This window comes from Coregonus clupeaformis, chromosome 10 (genome assembly GCF_020615455.1).
Source record: "Coregonus clupeaformis isolate EN_2021a chromosome 10, ASM2061545v1, whole genome shotgun sequence".
Taxonomy (NCBI): Eukaryota; Metazoa; Chordata; class Actinopteri; order Salmoniformes; family Salmonidae; genus Coregonus; species Coregonus clupeaformis.
Genome location: NC_059201.1, coordinates 55,435,538 through 55,454,115, shown reverse-complemented (window position 1 = coordinate 55,454,115; position 18,578 = coordinate 55,435,538). Strand labels below are relative to the sequence as shown.

General features: G+C 42.6%; 1 protein-coding gene across 3 annotated transcripts in view; it reads left to right on the top strand.

The window, feature by feature from the left end:
* Window positions 1–18,578, top strand: part of LOC121575579 (cadherin-22-like) — a 283,643-nt gene that overhangs the window by 252,633 nt on the left and 12,432 nt on the right. The gene's annotated exons all lie outside the window — the stretch shown is intronic.

Genomic DNA, 18,578 nt, shown 5'->3' with positions numbered 1-18,578 from the left:
GAATAATTAAAAGACTGGGGATGCGTCCCAAATGGCAGCCTACTCCCCATATATTATAGTGCACTAGTTTTGACCAGAGCCCTATAGGCCCTAGTCAAAGGTAGTGCACTATATACGGAGTAGGGTGCCATCTGGGATGCACACATAGATTTTAAGCAGGGCCTCCAAGCTGGAGGCTACATTTACATGTGTAATGAGGCTCCTCTTGATCCGCAGACTCTTAACTGCTCATCGCCCTCTGTGTTTGCCACCTCTCCCAATAACATTGTCTGGTCTGATCTCTCGCCACCTCGCTCCTTCCTCGCTCCCTCCTCCATCTGCAAGCCAACATTAACCTTCAACACATAATCATAGGGAGAGCATTAGTCTTATTGTTGAGATTTTTCCCCACAGTGTTCTTTCACAGGTCCATTTAGATTTCAGACATGCAGCTCAAAGACGTTCAGCTTCATTTGGAAATCTTTTTCAAATAATGTATATAGGACCATATAATCCCTTTTTCCATTGATGGGTCAGGAAAAATTGTCAGTTTGTTGACAAGAAAGCGATAGAAGTAAAATGGAATGGGCTTCTGTTTTGGTTGAAGGCACAATGCATACAGCACTGTAAACCAGGACACTCCAAACTGTTCTCCCTTGGTCTAGCTTTCTCTTTCTCCTAGCTGCCTGGGACATTTCATTCATTTTCTTCCTGCTCTGTAATGTTCCAGAAGTTCTCTCGTGACCCGAGTTATGCGTGCGTAAATGAACTTAATTCCCTTTTTATGCACTTTTCTCTCTATGCGTTTTCTGACCTTGAACTTAAGCATGGGAATAGCACGCTATTCACCCGCAATTCCTTTGGGGTGGAGATCAAATAAAGTGTGGAGGAGGTGTGTCTACAGATAGGCTGTATTCTGACCTTGACTTACTTACCTCATAATTCCACCACCCTAGTGCTCGTGAAAAGGTAGAATAAGGAATGTGCCACTGTGGCAAACGTGTGTAACAGCTGTTAGGAATTGAAAACCGGTCAAGGTGTGGAGAAATACTAGATGCAAAATATGAGGCGAACAACTTCTACATTTAAAGGTTTACTAGACAGACATACAGTGCCTTCAGAAAGTGTTCACACCCCTTGCCTTTTTCCACATTTTGTTGTGTTACAATCTGATTATATTGAGATTGTGTGTCACTGGCCTACACACAATACCCCATAATGTCAAACTGGAATAATGTTTTTATACATTTTTACAAATTATTTAAAAATGAAAAGCTGAAATGTCTTGAGTCAATAAGTATTCAACTCCTTTGTTATGGCAAGCCTAAATAAATTCAGGTCACCAAAATAAATTGCATGGACCCAATTTGTGTGCAATAATAGTGTGTAACATGATTTTTGAATGACTACCTCATCTCTGCACCCCACACATACAATGATCTGTAAGGTCCCTCAGTCGAGCAGTGAATTTCAAACACAGATTCAACCACAAAGACCAGGGACGTTTTCCAACACCTCGCAAAGAAGGGCACCTATTGGTAGATGGGTACAAATAAAAAAAACAGACATTGAATATCCCTTTGAGCATGGTGAAGTTATTAATTACACTTTGGATGGTGTATCAATACACCCAGTCACTACAAAGATAACTCAGTTGCCGGAGAGGAAGGAAACCACTCAGGGACTTTAAAATAGTTATAGAGTTTAATGGCCCGTGATAAGAGAAAACTGGTCAACAACATTTTATTTACTTAACAATACAAACCTAAATGACAGAGTGAAAAGAAGGAAGGCTGTACAGAATACAAATATTCCAAAACATGCATCCTGTTTGCAATAAGGCACTAAAGTAAAACTGTAATAAATGTGGCAAAGAAATTAACTTTATGTCCTGAATACAAAGCGTTGTGTTTGGGGCAAATCCAGTTTTGATAATTTTCAAGCATGGTTGTGGCTGCATCATGTTATGGGTATGCTTGTCATCCGCAAGGACTAGGGAGTTTTTCTTTTTTAGAAACAAACGGAATAGAGCTAAGCACTGGCAAAATCCTAGAGGAAAACCTGGTTCAGTCTGCTTTCTAACAGACACTGGGAGGCAAATTCACCTTTCAGCAGGACAATAACCTAAAACACAAGGCCAGATATACACTGGAGTTGCTAAACAAGACGACATTGAATGTTCCTGAGTGACTTAGTTACAGTCTTGACTTAAATCGGCTTGAAAATATATGGCAAGACTTGAAAATGGCTGTCTAGCATTGATCAACAACCAACTTGACAGAGCTTGAAGAATTATATACAGAATAATGTGCAAATATTGTACAATCCAGGTGTACAAAGCATTTAAAGATATACCCAGAAAGACACAGCTGTAATCGCTGCCAAAGGTTATTCTAACATGAATTGCCTCAGGGGTGTGAATAATTATGTAAATTAGATATTTCTGAATTTCATTTTCAATAAATTAGCAAAAATGTCTAAAAACATGTTTTCACTGTAATTATGGGGTATTGTGTGTACAGTCGTGGTCAAAAGTTTTGAAAATGACACAAATACTAATTTTCACAAAGTCTGCTGCCTCAGTTTTGATGATGGCAATTTACATATACTCCAGAATGTCATGAAGAGTGATCAGATGAATTACAATGAATTGCAAAGTCCCTCTTTGCCATGAAAATGAACTTAATCCCCAAAAAACATTTCCACTGCATTTCAGCCCTGCCACAAAAGGACCAGCTGCCATCATGTCAGTGATTCTCTCGTTAACACAGGTGAGAGTGTTGACGAGGACAAGGCTGGAGATCACTCTGTCATGCTGATTGAGTTAGAATAACAGACTGGAAGCTTTAAAACGAGGGTGGTGCTTAAAATCATTGTTCTTCCTCTGTTAACCATGGTTACCTGCAAGGAAACACGTGCCGTCATCATTGCTTTGCACAAAAAGGGCTTCACAGGCAAGGATATTGCTGCTAGTAAGATTGCACCTAAATCAACCATTTATCGAGAGAGGTTCAATTGTTGTGAAGAAGGCGTCAGGGCGCCCAAGAAAGTCCAGCAAGCGCCAGGACCGTCTCCTAAAGTTGATTCAGCTGCGTGATCGGGGCACCACCAGTGCAGAGCTTGCTCAGGAATGGCAGCAGGCAGGTGTGAGTGCATCTGCACGCACAGTGAGGCGAAGACTTTTGGAGGATGGCCTGGTGTCAAGAAGGGCAGCAGAGAAGCCACTTCTCTCCAGGAAAAACATCAGGGACAGACTGATATTATGCAAAAGGTAAAGGGGTAAAGTCATTTTCTCTAATGAATCCCCTTTCCGATTGTTTGGGGAATCCGGAAAACAGGACAAGGTGAGCGCTACCATCAGTCCTGTGTCATGCCAACAGTAAAGCATCCTGAGACCATTCATGTGTGGGGTTGCTTTTCAGCCAAGGTAGTGGGCTCACTCACAATTTTGCCTAAGAACACAGCCATGAATAAAGAATGGTACCAATACATCCTCCGAGAGCAACTTCTCCCAACCATCCAATAACATTTTGGTGACGACCAATGCCTTTTCCAGCATAATGGAGCACCTTACCATAAGGCAAAAGTGATAACTAAGTGGCTCGGGGAACAAAACATTTGACATTTTGGGTCCATGGCCAGGAAACTCCCCAGACCTTAATCCCATTGAGAACTTGTGGTCGATCCTCAAGAGGCGGGTGGACAAACAAAAACCCACAAATTCTGACGAACTCCAAGCATTGATTATGCAAGAATGGGCTGCCATCAGTCAGGATGGTCTTGAAAAAGAAGGGTCAGCACTGCAAATATTGACTCTTTGCATAAACAATGTAATTTTCAATAAAAGCCTTTGACACTTATGGCATGCTTGAATTATATTTCAGTATACCATAGTAACATCTGACAAAAATATCTCATAACACTGAAGCAGCGAACTTTGTGAAGACCAATACCACAACTGTAGATGAGAAAAACAATCTATTTCATCCATTTTGAATTCAGGCTGTAACACAACAAAATGTGGAATAAGTAAAGGGTTATGAATACTTTCTGAAGGCACTGTATGCATATGGAAAGACATCCACGTTCCTCTAAGAGGTTCTCAGCAAATCTCTCCCCCTCCAGAGGGGAGGGCAGACCTCAATACGCTGTTTCACCCTTCCATGCCTGGTGCCAAAGTAATAAATCAAGGCTGAGACCTTGGGGTTGAATAGACTATACATCTGAAACATCTTAATCGCTTAAGGACACCCATGGCCGATTTTATTGCTCAAGGGCCCAGATACCAGTTATTAAGACCTGCTTTGTGGTGACCGCTGGCATTAAAGAGGGTACCTAAAGGCCAAAATCCAATAGGGAATAATCGTCATAGAATAGTTGTCTTAACACAGCAAAAGTCAAAGCACAGGTGGATATCAATAAAGTACATGTTTTACTATTATTCCACACTGGAGAAGGTGGCACGCACCGAAATTTCTGTGTTATCTAGTACCCTGTCTATTGCAAAGCAAAAAAAAACGAACCAAATAATATCAAAAAGCGAAAATAAATATTTTCTTGAGTTTCCTGCCTATATTTGTGTACAGCCACCCTTAATTTTGGATTGGATTATGGTTTTACACACCACACAAATACTATTAAAGCTTTTTGCGTGTGATTGTTTCTGCTTACTTCAAAAAATACTTATTTCATTTTTTATTATTGTACATGAACCATTTAATTTCCCCAACATTGAATGTGCCCATTTTGCACAGCCTAAAACTTTGATGCAGAGATACACTATATATACAAAAGTATGTGGACACCCCTTCAAATTAGTGGATTCGGCTATTTCAGCCACACCTGTTACCAAAAGCTGTATAAAATCGAGCACACAGCCATGCAATCTCCATAGACAAACAGTGGCAGTAGAATGGCCTTACTGAAGAGCTCAGTGAATTTTAACGTGGCACCGTCATAGGATGCCAGCTTTCCAACAAGTCAGTTCGTCAAATTTCTGCCCTGCTAGAGCTGCCCCGGTCAACTGTAAGTGCTGTTATTGTGAAATGGAAATGTCTAGGAGCAACAATGGCTCAGCCGCGAAGTGGTAGGCCACACAAGCTCACAGAATGGGATCGCTGAGTGCTGAAGCGCGTAGCACGTAAAAATGGTCTGTCCTCGGTTACAACACTCACTACAGAGTTCCAAACTGCCTCTGGAAGCAACGTCAGCACAAGAACTGTTAGTCGGGAGCTTCATCAAATGGGTTTCCATGGCCGAGCAGCCGCACACAAGCCTAAGATCACCATGAGCAATGCCAAGCCTCGGCTGGAGTGGTGTAAAGCTCTCTGGAGTGATGAATCTGGGTTTGGCGGATGCCAGGACAACGCTACCTGCCCGAATGCATAGTGCATCTGTAAAGTTTTGTGGAGGAGGAACTTGACTGGCCTGCACAGAGCCCTGACCTCAAACCCATTGAACAACTTTGGGATGAATTGGAACGCTGACTGCGAGCCAGGCATAATCGCCCAACATCAGTGCCTGACCTCACTAATGCTCTTGTGGCTGAATGGAAGCAAGTCCCCGGAGCAATGTTCCAACATGTAGTGGAAATCCTTCCCAGAAGAGTGGAGGCTGTTACAGCAGCAAAGGGGGGACCAACTCCACATATTAATGCCCATGATTTTGGAATCAGGTGTCCACATACTTTTGGTAATGTAGTGTACATTTGATAGACTAGCCTACATTCTGTTAATACCTAACGTGTGGGTTCGCAGATTATTATAATTTGGTAAAATATGTTGTTCAGTAGCCGACATAGGATAAGGTCGCCTGCAAAACCAGACAAACTGATGCATAAAAAATGCATCAACTCAATGGGAGCAGCGCATTGCAGGAGCACATTACAAGAGGCCCTTCCCGAACACATTGAAAACCATTGAGTTGCTGCCTTTTTATGCATCATTTATCTGGTCTGAACACGCCTTGAACTCAAACCCACACGTATATAAACCATGTTTGTTCCCTGGTGTTCCTGAGGGACAGACAACGGAGACGTCAGCCTGCGATCAGGCCTTTGCGCATTCCGAGGCAACATCTAAATGTAATAGGAATGACGGACACGGAGTGGCTCCAACATTTTCGGCTGGACAGAGCAGTGATTATGGAGCTGTGCCATCTTCTGGCTGGCGATTTGGAGAGTCAGATCAACCACCCAACATCACTCCCAGTTCTCCTCAGTCACCTGTGCCCACTCTGTTTTTGCCACTGGGTCATTTCAAAGAGTGTCCGGAGATGTCGTTGGCATCTCCCAAATCTGTGTCCATGTGCCTGACGCTCTTTCTTTCTGCAATGCTATGGCACACCAACCGCTTCATTCGTTTCCCCGACACCCCTGCAGAACGTTGACGCATCAAGGAGAGGTTCTACGCCAAGGCCCCAATGTGCTCGGTACCATCGACTGCACCCATATAGCCACCAGGGCACCCTCTGTCAACGAGCACGTGTACAGAAATCAAAAGAGGCAACACGCTGTGAATGTTCAAGTGGTCTGCAACGCAGATCAGTTGATTTAGAGTGTGTGTGCCAAAGTTCCCGGGTCAGCCTTTGACTCCTTCATTTTGTGGCACTCTGGGTTGGCAGAGAGAATGGCCACTCTGAATGGGGACTTACTAGTCGGTGAGTAGCCTATATATAACCAATTTTTAAGTAGTAAGATGCATGTAATTGTGCTATTAGTTATATTAAAAGTTGTTTATCTCAACAGGCGACAAAGGCTATCCACTCCTGCCATGGCTCATGAAGCCCTTCCACAACCCTTCAAGCCAGGAGGGGTACAACGTGGCACACTGTCTCACCAGGGGTATCGTGGAGAGTATCTTCGGGGTCCTAAAGAGCACGTTCTGGTACCTTGACACTTCTGACTGTACCATGCTGCTAACACCTGGCAAGGTGTGCCTAGTGTTCGTGGCATACGCCATGCTACACAACATGGCAGTGAGGCGAGACATCCAAGCACCCACAACAGCAGCAGCAGGATGAGGAGGAAGGCCAGTTACCTGCAGGTCACCAGGGAAACGGCGGTGCTAGGAGAGCACGCCAACTACTGGCCTATTTTGCTTAGGTGAGCTATACATGCATCCCCTCAAAGCAAACACTTTCCATTAATTACACCAAATAACATGCGTAATGGTAAATTAATAAACTAGTAAAATTAGAGACTCAGAACAAACTATATGCTGAATTCAATCTTTATTATTAAATGCTCCCCTGGTTCGGGCGCAGCGCCTTTTTAATGTAGGGCAACGGTCCTGGAGAGCCTCTATAATATCCCCCAATCTGCGGTTAAGGGTAGCATTGAGCTCCTTCAGCTCCTGGTCAATCAACAGACTATCACAGCTTATCGTGAAATAGACACAAATTACTTATTGGAAATTCGTGACATAACGCATTAATGTGTACAAATTCCAATTTGTTGTGGCTAACGTTAGCTAGGCTAGCTAGATGGCTAACGTTAGCTAGGCAAGGGGTTAAGGTTAGGGTTAGGTTTAGGGGTTAAGTTTAGGGTTAGGTAACATGCTAGCTAAGTAGTTAAAGGGTTAAGATTAGGGTTAGAAGTTAGGTTAAATTGTTAAGGTTAGGGTAAGGGTTAGCTAACATGCTAAGTAGTTGCAAAGTAGCTCAAAAGTAATAAGTCGTTGCAAGGTAGCTAATTAGCAAAAATGCTAAAGTTTTCTGTTATGAACACGCAACCTTTGTGACCTACTGTCTTTATTTGTGATTGAACACAAAATCTATGCACTGAATACAAAATAGTGTACTGCACACAAAAACATTTACTTCCAATAAACCATTTTTGTCTATTTCACAATAATCTGTGATACTGGGTTGGGTCAATTCCTGTAAGGGTACATGGTCACCCAGGTTGCGGAACGTCTCCTGGAGGGCCCTCTCCCCTCGCTCCTCTGTATTGTCACCCCTATTTGCCATGTCTTAACCAAAGCCTAAAGGAATGTGTGTCCACAGGTGTTGAAGGAAGCTAAAGTAATTCCACTACCTAAAAATAGTAAAGCAACATTTGCTGGCTCTAACAGCCAACCAATCAGTTTGCTGCCTGTTCTTAGTAAACTGATAGAGAGAATTGTGTTTGAACAAATGCTATTTTTTAAAGAACAAGTAAACTACTGACTTTCAGCATGCGTATAGGTAAGGGTACTCAACTTGTATTGCACTGACTCAGATGACTGATGGTTGGCTAAAATAAATAGATAATAAGATGATAGTCGGAGCTATATTGTTAGATTTCAGTGCAGCCTTTGATGTTATTGATTATAATTTGTTATTGAAAACACGAACTTGTTATGGCTTTAAATCACCTGCCATCACATGGTTGGAGAGTTACTTATCCAATAGAACTCAGAGAGTATTCTTCAATGGAAGCTTCTCTAACATCAGATATGTACAGTGTCGTATACCTCAGGGCAGTTGCCTGGATATGCCACTTGTCTTACAAGAAGCTCAAACTACTATGTATGCTGATGATTGCACACTCTACACATCAGAACCTACAGCCAATGAGCTCACTGAGACTCTTAGCAAGGAGTTACAGTCAGTGTCAGAATGGGTAATACAATTATCTTAAATACATCTAAAACCAAAAGCATTGTATTTGGTTCAAAACATTCTCTTAGACCTAAACCTCAACTGGAGTTGTGCATAAAGGGTGTGACCACTAACAAGTTGAAGAAGTTGAACTCCTAGGAGTAACATTGGATTTTCAGTTATCATGGTCAAGTTATATTGATCAAGTTGTTGTGAAGATCGGGAGAGGTATGTCTGTTATAAAAAGATGTTCTGCATTTTTTCAGGCTCTGATCTTGTCCCATCTTGATTACTGTCCGGTAATATGGTCAGGTGCAGCAAAGAAAGACCTAGCAAAGCGGCAGCTGGCTCAGAACAAAGCAGCACGCCTTGCCCTTAACTGCACACACACAGAATTAACATCAACAACATGCATGATAGTCTTTCATGGTTGAGGGTTAAGGAGAAATTGAGTACTTCTCTTCTTTAAAAAAAACATTTGCGTGTTGAAAATGCCTAACCACTTGTATAATCTACTAGCATACACTTCAAACAGACGTACATACCCCCACTAGACACACCACTATGTGTTTCTGCATAGTACCCAAACCAAAAACAGATTTAATACATCGCTCAGTTATATATATATATAGAGCCATGTGATCCTGGAATGCTCTGCCACCAAAGGTTACTCATGCAAAAAGCAAGTTTAGCTTTAAAAAACAGATAAAAAACATATTGTATCACAGCGCCTCTCCTCTTTCTACAGATCTAATTTCACTGTACTGTACTGTATAGAACAATATGAATATGTACTGTATACATGAATAGTGTGTAAATAGTATTTCCTAAATATAACTCTTTATTTTATTTAATGTAATATCTTATGTTGTTCTTGTCTATAACTGTTCTGTACTTCGTTATGTATTTGTATGTTTTATGTGGACCCCAGGAAGAGTAGCTGCTACATGTGCAGTAGCAAATGGGGATCCTCAGAAACTAAACTAAACTCTTCCATCCCCTGCTCCTCCAACCGCAATAGAGGACGGTACTCTGGGTCATCTGGACCTGGGGGTGGGATTGGCACTGGCGCATGTCTCTCTTCCTCCGTTCAACCCTCAACTGGAGGAAAGTCATGAGCCAGTGCCAATCCCACCCCCAGGTCCAGATGACCCAAAGTAGGCCTACCGCCCTCTCTCAGGGGAACAGCAGGTGTCTCCTGGTCTGAGGAGATGAAAGTAGGAGGGAAAGTGTCCGTTTTATCTATAGGCCGCCATCTACAGTCTCTAATTATACATTTCTTCATTTCTTTCAACAGCGTCGTGGAATTGCCGTTCTTACCGGCTTGTGCTTCTGCAATCCCAGCTACAGCATCCAACAGGGGGTCCCTCTCCGACATCCCTGCCTGCACTGTGGGAGTGAACTAAAATAAATGTAGGCTATATTATTTGAAACAGATATTATTTCCCAATAAAAAATGTTTTGTCTACAATTCGTCTTTTGTCAATCCATATCATTGCAGGCTAATTAATACTGTATGTATTTACCTTGATCAGTATCCACACCATCACCCTCTCCGTGGGTGTCGGTGGTGGATAGGGTCGATCCGATCAGCTCCACCCAAGGAGCGAGGTGGAGCTCCGTTCCTGGCCCTCCACCGGTCGCACTGACTGAGGTCCTATGGTTCGACAATCTGGACTTTGCGGCAGTTTGGAGGTCTCTAAATTTGTGTTTTGCCTCTACCACACTTCTCTGGCAACTTCCCACGGCGCTCATCCGGCCTAATACCGGTTGCCAGATGTGTTGTTTTCTAGATGTGTTGAAATAGGCAAGCTGCAGCTGTTAATTTCATTTTACTTGTGCACATATAATCCCTGAAATGGAGTCCAGCTGCCCCACCACCTCCACAGGTAAAAAATAGGCTATATGAGGCTTTGTGCACTCATAGTTTCAAATATGTAAATTAAAATAGCCTACATTCAAGCACTGTCCAAGTTCTAATGTTTAAATGTCAACATAAATTTCACTCTATTGACCGCCAAAGTAAGATATTACAATTTGAATCTGGGGGTAGCCTGCTATTAGCCTACATAATGTTTCAATAACAGATAGGACTATTCTTATTTCATGGTGACAGTGTCCTGTATGTTAAGGCGTTGACTTTCTGATTGATGCCAGCAAGCATTTGGCCTATAAAATAATTAGCCAATCAGCATTGAGCTGAGCTCAACTGTGGGTTGTCCTGCCGCAGCAAAACACCCCCCAAGGGAGGCCAGTTTGGATTTGGCTTCACACCAATCAAATCACATCCAAAGCAAAACGTTATTGTCAAAAAAACATGTCTGTTTCTGGTCTGCTTGTGTTGTTGTCCTGCAGTAGCTAGATTGCTAAATCGGCCCTTTCCTAAGCCATGGATGGAGATGGATATTTGGACTTTGACTTAGTTCTCTGTACAGGCCAATGATTATGATGGCGATTCTGATCTAACCAAAAAATGCATATATTGTGCCCCTGGCCTGAGACGATTGAAGTTCAATATGTAGTCTACATGTAGCCTAGTAGGCTCACGTTAACTAGCTAGCTAACTTAGCTGGTTCATTGATGCCTATGCAAGGAAGTTAGGCTACCTAGCTAAAATGCTTGCTAGCCTATGACAACAAAAACTAAAAGCATACTGTATGACAGAGCCATAGACCATTTTGCCAACATGAAAGAGAGGAGGCTGGCATTGGCTTTCAACTAGTCTACAAGTAGGGTGAGTCAAAAAATAATAATGACTTGCACGCACACACACACACACACACACACACACACACACACACACACACACACACACACACACAGAACTCAGTACCATGGACAGCCACAAGATATTTAGGAACATTGATTGGAGTAAATCGTTTTTGGTATCTTTACGTTTGTATTCACTATTAAACTAAGCATATATAGCCTAGCTGATTTTATGATGTTTAAATGTTTAAGTTGAAATGTTGCTGGAATAGCAGAGGCAGTGCTCCTGTTGTCTTTGTGTTGACTTGCGTTAACTCTGTGGTTCTAAATCAGTAGTTGTCAAAAACATGAACTTGCTTGACCATGCCGTAGGTCATGTAACTAACTGTCACCAATATTTGCTTTGTGGACTTCACCAGACAGATGTGGGTTATATCACAACATAGGGTGTAATATGGCTATTTTTATTTGCTTCCCCAGTGATTTTACCCACGCACCGCTACTGAAAAAGGAATTGATTTCCTAAGTCTGAATCGGACGCTATGTTCTTTTCCGGGAAGTGAGGTTGTTCTCTGTGTTTCCCCCCCCCCATTTTGTTGCACTCCACTTCTGAAAAATGTAACAATACGTGCAAAAGTCTCTTAGATGTTCCTTTCACTCTTAGTCCTGCTGGGGAGCATGAATCAATACATCAACCCATTCATGAATTACCAGAATGACATACTGTACATTTACACTGTATTGCTGTGAAGAAATAGCTACAGTGGGGGAAAAAAACGTATTTAGTCAGCCACCAATTGTGCAAGTTCTCCCACTTAAAAAGATGAGAGAGGCCTGTAATTTTCATCATAGGTACACGTCAACTATGACAGACAAAATGAGAAAAAAAATCCAGAAAATCACATTGTAGGATTTTTTATGAATTTATTTGCAAATTATGGTGGAAAATAAGTATTTGGTCAATAACAAACGTTTCTCAATACTTTGTTATATACCCTTTGTTGGCAATGACACAGGTCAAACGTTTTCTGTAAGTCTACGTTTTCTGAAAATCCTACAATGTGATTTTCTGCATTTTTTTTCTCAATTTGTCTGTCATAGTTGCCGTGTACCTATGATGAAAATTACAGGCCTCTCTCATCTTTTTAAGTGGGAGAACTTGCACAATTGGTGGCTGACTAAATACTTTTCCCCCCACTGTATTTCTAAGAAGATTTGTTAAGTAAGGAAATAAACTTTGAACACTTTCATTTTCTGGCTAAAATTAGCTATACACCAAATGCTAAAAAGTAGTTCTCCCAAATAAACATACTTTAAAGTGAGAAATCAATCCTGGAGATGTTTTTTAAAGGGGCAATGTATGTCCCGCTCATAGATTCCTGAAAAAAATAGACACCATTAAAACAAGGCCTTACAGTATATTAATCCTCATTAAGGAACCCTCTCTGCACTGGGTATTACAGTATTACCACTGGGTCATGATATCTACTTGCATATAAAGCTCATGCCTAGTGGCAGTGATGGACAGGTTTCCCAGAAACCCGTTATTTATTCAACAAATTAGGCCGTCAAAGGCAGAGCTTGGATGTATGGGAAGGCAGCGGTTGTTTGCGTGTTAAATTAGCTAGAATTTTGTTACCGTTCCCGAAAACACTATTTATCAGCCGGACAAGTTGGATAGAGCACAGCCTCTCAGAAGTGAGCATAATTTCCTAAATGTTTCTTACACCTGGAGTACCAGCTAAACATTGGATATCTGCACTTAGGCCATGATTCTGTCTGATCTGCCTTCAGTACAAGCATTTACTTTATGGCCTCTAAAAAATGACTGTATTTATTTTTCTGGAATACCTGGTTGCAATGTTTCCACTTGTGCAAACTTTGTAGGGTATTTTCACCTCCAAGCCAGAACCCTGGAGTCTGCATTCTAGATAGTCATTTTTCGACTTTCTTTTCCTCTCCTGTACTAGTCAGGTTGACCATGGTATAACAAAAGATGCACTAGCATCCTATATGATGTCTACATAGTCCAACACAGTGGACACTTCATTTGCTCAAAATAATCCTTTTAAGCCTATCAACACACACCACCATATTTCCACTTTCAGCCCAGGAACTCTGTCATCCCAGCATCTGTCAGCTCAGTATATGGCCCACGCAACCTCATTAGGGGCTTTTCATTAAGTGTGTATATGGCGTGCCTATCACCCATGCCTTGTCAGTGTGTGAGTTTTGGGGTTCAAGTTTGGTGGCACCGCGGTGAAAATCAGATTAGCATTTAACTGTATTGAGTTTGATCCCATTTGAGGAGCTGGCAACATGGCGTATTTGTTTGTGAATAAAGGCAAGATAAATCAGCCGAAGAAAATGGTCCAGATGTAAATAAAGGACTTAGGGTTCTGTCCCAAATGGTACCCTATACCCTTTGTAGTGCACTACTTTTGACCAGGCCACATGGTCCAAAGTAGTGCACTATGTAGGGAATAGAGTGCCATTTGGGATGCAACCTTAGGCGACAGAGGATAAGCAGCTTTAGCTCGGGAGCACAGTTCATGCCAGTGGTGTGACACAGGCGCACAATGTGGTAAATAGCTTTTCTGCTATTTATTTGCGGGTGTTTATGTCTGTCCTTTAGGTCACTATGAAGGGACTCGTTCAACTGAATGGCTTTCTGAATACAGTCAGGGGTTGACGCAACATATTGGTGATATGTAGGCTACATCAAACTGTTGTCGCTTACATTTAGTTTATTAGGATCTCCATTTGCTGTTCCTTATGCAGCAGCTACTCTTCCTGGGGTTCACTGTAGGTTTCTTCAGAATTTACATATTTGAAGGCTCATCCTGGATCACCCAGTATTTCAAACCTCTTAATTTCTCTCGTAGATGAGATGTGGTGGTTCACTTGCTTATTCAAAATGATTTGAGATCGTAAGAAGGCATCCTTGCAATTTCCGGTACCATCTTTTGCTATAGGTAATGATGAGAAGTGACAAGTTGAATCATTCAAACCATGATACAGCCTCCTTGTTCCGTAATTCCTCCACATTTCCACCCCCTCAACATCTGTGTCTTTCCATTTCTGGATCTACCCCCAAATCTGGCGCATTCTCCTTGTCTGCCCTTTTCGGATTGACACGTAAAACAAGTCTCAGGCCTCTGTCGATCCCCCTCATCGACCCTGTGGCATTTGCCAGACTAGATGCAAATAGACAGATATCATATAGTACCGTGTGTAAAAGGAAAAGGAAAAGGCCGGGTGGAGAGGCAAATACTGAGTATTGCCCCGGGTAGAGGAGCCTGTCAACTCCACACAGCCTTCTCAAAGCCCAGCTAGTGGGTCAGCGCGACAGATCACCAGGGCTCAGTCCTCCCCTGGGACAGTACAAGTGAGATGACTAATGCGAGGGCCCTCTGAAACACACACACTGGCACATGCGCACACACACACACACACGGGGGCTCATGCGCACAAATGCATGCTCAAATCCGCAATAACATGCACTCGCACACACAGAAGCATGTGCACAGTCACACACATACAGACACAGATATGCACACAAACAAACACATACAGACCCCCCACACACACACACACAGTTGCATGCAAATAGACAGTCTGACAGGCAGATTTGCAAGACAATATTTTATGAGTTGCATCCGAGATTGACTGAATCATCTTTTTACTCACTAAAATAACATTCAACCATTTCTTGCTGATTAACATGCAAATATATCCTGAAAGACAGACAAGCACACACAGACAATGTCTTGATTCAACAACCCTCTACAAGTTGTCCCCCCAAAAACATGATCTTTGTCTCGCACAATGAGTCATTTAACAAGTATTCACTTAAATAATGTTTTGTTTCATTCTAACCTCCCCCTAATGATTGTAAACCAAATTTTGCGACGATTTCACCCACTGAAGTACCTTCACAAATGGGAGAGGAAGACACCCTCTCTGGAAATTTACCCTGGCTGGCCCCAGAGACGATGGACTAGTTTGGGGAAAATCTATCCCTCTTGCTTTCCAAGACTGTCTGAGATTTAAGGGGTCAGATGGGGGACTCTTAGATAGAAATCTAATTAGGTGATTGTGCTTGAGGGAGCTGCTCACGCTGCTCAATAAACTCCCACTCTCTCTCTCTCTCTCTCTCTAATTCAAATTCAATATGTTTTAATGGAATGAATAACAAGGTCAATGTTGCCAAAGCAAAGTGATTAACACAATTATGAAAACAACAGTGACAACAATAAAAATAGTAGCTATAATAAAAAATATATAAGTATACAAAAAAAACAAATAAATATCTGATACAAAAATATAATAATGGTCAACGTTCAGAATGTAATTCATGAAATAAAAATGATATATTGTCTATATAATATAATTATAATACATGGAGAATATACTACATTTTATGTTTCCTTCCTTAAAGTGGCAATATGTAACTTTTTCGGCGACCCGACCAAATTCAAATCGAAATTTGAGTTATAGATCTATCGTTCTACTTGAAAGCAAGTCTAAGAAGCGGTACATCTGTTCTATGTGCGCTATTTCTATGCTTCCCTTCTTAAGTTTTGTTTTTGCGTCTTTTACTTTCGGTTTTGTACACCAGCTTCAAACAGCTGAAACAACAATATTTTTGGTTATGGAAAATACACTACATGACCAAAAGTATGTGGACACCTGATCGTCGAACATCTCATTCCACAATCATTGGCGTTAATATAGAGTTGGTCCCCCTTTTGCTGCTATAACAGCCTCCACTCTTCTGGGAAGGCTTTCCACTAGATGTTGGAAGATTATTGCTGCGACTTGCTTCCATTCAGCCACAAAAGCAATAGTGAGGTCGGGCACTGATGTTGGGCGATTAGGCCTGGCTCGCAGTCGGCGTTCCAATTCATCCCAAAGGTGTTCAATGGGGTTGAGGTCAGGGCTCTGTGCAGGCCAGTGAAGTTCTTCCACACCGACCTCGACAAACCATTTCTGTATGCACCTCGCTTTGTGCACGGGGGCATTTTCGTGCTAAAACAGGAAAGGGCCTTCCCCAAACTGTTGACACAAAGTTGGAAGCACAGTATCGTCTAGAATGTCACTGTATGCTGTAACGTTAAGATTTCCCTTCACTGGAACTACGGGGCCTAGCCCGAACCATTAAAAACAGCGCCAGACCATTATTCCTCCTCCACCAAACTTTACAGTTGCCACTATGCATTCAGGCAGGTAATGTTCTCCTGGCATCCGCCAAACCCAGATTCGTCCGTCGGACTGCCAGATGGTGAAGCATGATTAATCACTCCAGAGAATGCGTTTCCACTGCTCCAGAGTCCAATGGCAGTGAGCTTTACACCACTCCTGCCGATGCTTGGCATTGCACATGGTGATCTTAGGCTTGTGTGCGGCTGCTTGGCCATGGAAACCCATTTCATGAAGCTCCCGACTAACAGTTCTTGTGCTGACGTTGCTTCCAGAGGCAGTGAGGGTTGCAACCGAGAACAGACGATTTTTAGGAACTAGGCGCTTCAGCACTCGGCGGTCCCGTTCTGTGAGCTTGTGTGACCTACCACTTCATGGCTGAGCCGTTGTTGCTCCTAGACATTTCCACTTCACAATAACAGCACTTATAGTTGACCGGGGCAGCTCTAGCAGGACAGAAATCTGACAATCTGACTTGTTGGAAAGGTGGCATCCTATGACGGTGCCACGTTGAAAGTCACTGAGCTCTTCAGTAAGGCCATTCTTATTTTAATTTTAAAAATGTACCCTCTTTTTCTCCCCAATTTCAATCTTGTCTCATCGCTGGAACTCCCCAAATGGCTCGGGAGGCGAAGGTCGAGTCATGCGTCCTCCGAAACATGACCCACCAAATCGACTTCTTAACACCCGCCTGCTTAACCCGGAAGCTAGCCGCACCAATGTGTCAGAGGAAACACTGTTCAACTGACGACCGAGGTCAGCCTGCAGGCGCCCGGCCCGCCACAAGGAGTCGCTAGAGCGATTGTGCGCCGCCCTATGGGACTCCCTATCACGGCCGGTTGTGATACAGCCTGGGATCTAACCCGGGTCTGTAGTGACGCCTCTAGCACTGTGATGCAGTGTCTTAGACCGCTGCTCCACTCGGGAGGCCCAGTAAGGCCATTCTACTGCAAATGTTTGTCTATGGAGATTGCATGGCTGTGTGCTCGATTTTATACACCTGTCAGCAACGGGTGTGGCTGAAATAGCCGAATCCACTCATTTGAAGGGGTATCCACATACTGTAGCTAGATAGAATCTCTTTGATATACTGCCCAACTAACCGTTTGACTCCAATGCTTCCCACAGTTGTGTCAAGTTGGCTGGATGTCCTTTAGGTGGTGGACCATTCTTGATACACACGGGAAACTGTTGAGTGCTAAAAACCCAGCAGCGTTGCAGTTCTTGACACAGTCAAACCGGAGCGCCTGGCACCTGCTACCATACCCTGTTCAAAGGCACTTAAATATTTTGTCTTGCCCATTCACACTCTGAATGGCACACATACACCATCCATGTATTAATTGTCCCAAGGCTTAAAATTCCTTCTTTAACCTGTCTCCCCCCTTCATCTGCATTGATTGAAGTGGATTTCACAAGTGACATCAATAAGGGATCATAGCTTTCACCTGGATTCACCTGGTCAGTCTATGTCATAGAAAGAGCAGTTGTTACTAATGTTTTTTTCACTCAGTGTATATTAAAACTACTTGATTTATTCCCACAAGACTCATCTTATAGAAAATATTTCTAAGCCCAGACAAGGAAATCATGTCCTCACACACGACTCTCCAAATCTTCAGCTTTCATAATCTTGAAAAATGTCACTGTTAGGACTGGGGTTATTTTCTCTGAGCACAAACGGTCCAAGAACAATTTGTCTGTGTGTGTGTGTGTCTGTGTGTGTGTGTGTGTGTGAACGTCGAAAGATGCATGCTTGTGTATGTGTGTGTGTGGATTCCCCTTTACTCTGTGTGTGTGTGCTCTATGTGTTTGAGAGGAGTGACAGAAGGACAATGCCTCTTCCACTTTGTACATCAGGAATGAGACTGCTTGAGAGATTCTGCATTGTCCCTCTAATTTGGATTTTGCTGACTTACCCAAGTGAAATAAATCCAGAACTGGATGAGCCTGTTGACAATCGTATAATGTTGGATTTTAGGAGGATTGCCTGAAGTGTCCCCTTTTATTTAAATCCCCCCTTCGCCTCTATTAAGAGACCCATCTGTTGTTTTACATAGTCACTTAATTGAATAACTGCAGCTAATTTGGTAAACCATAAAGATCCC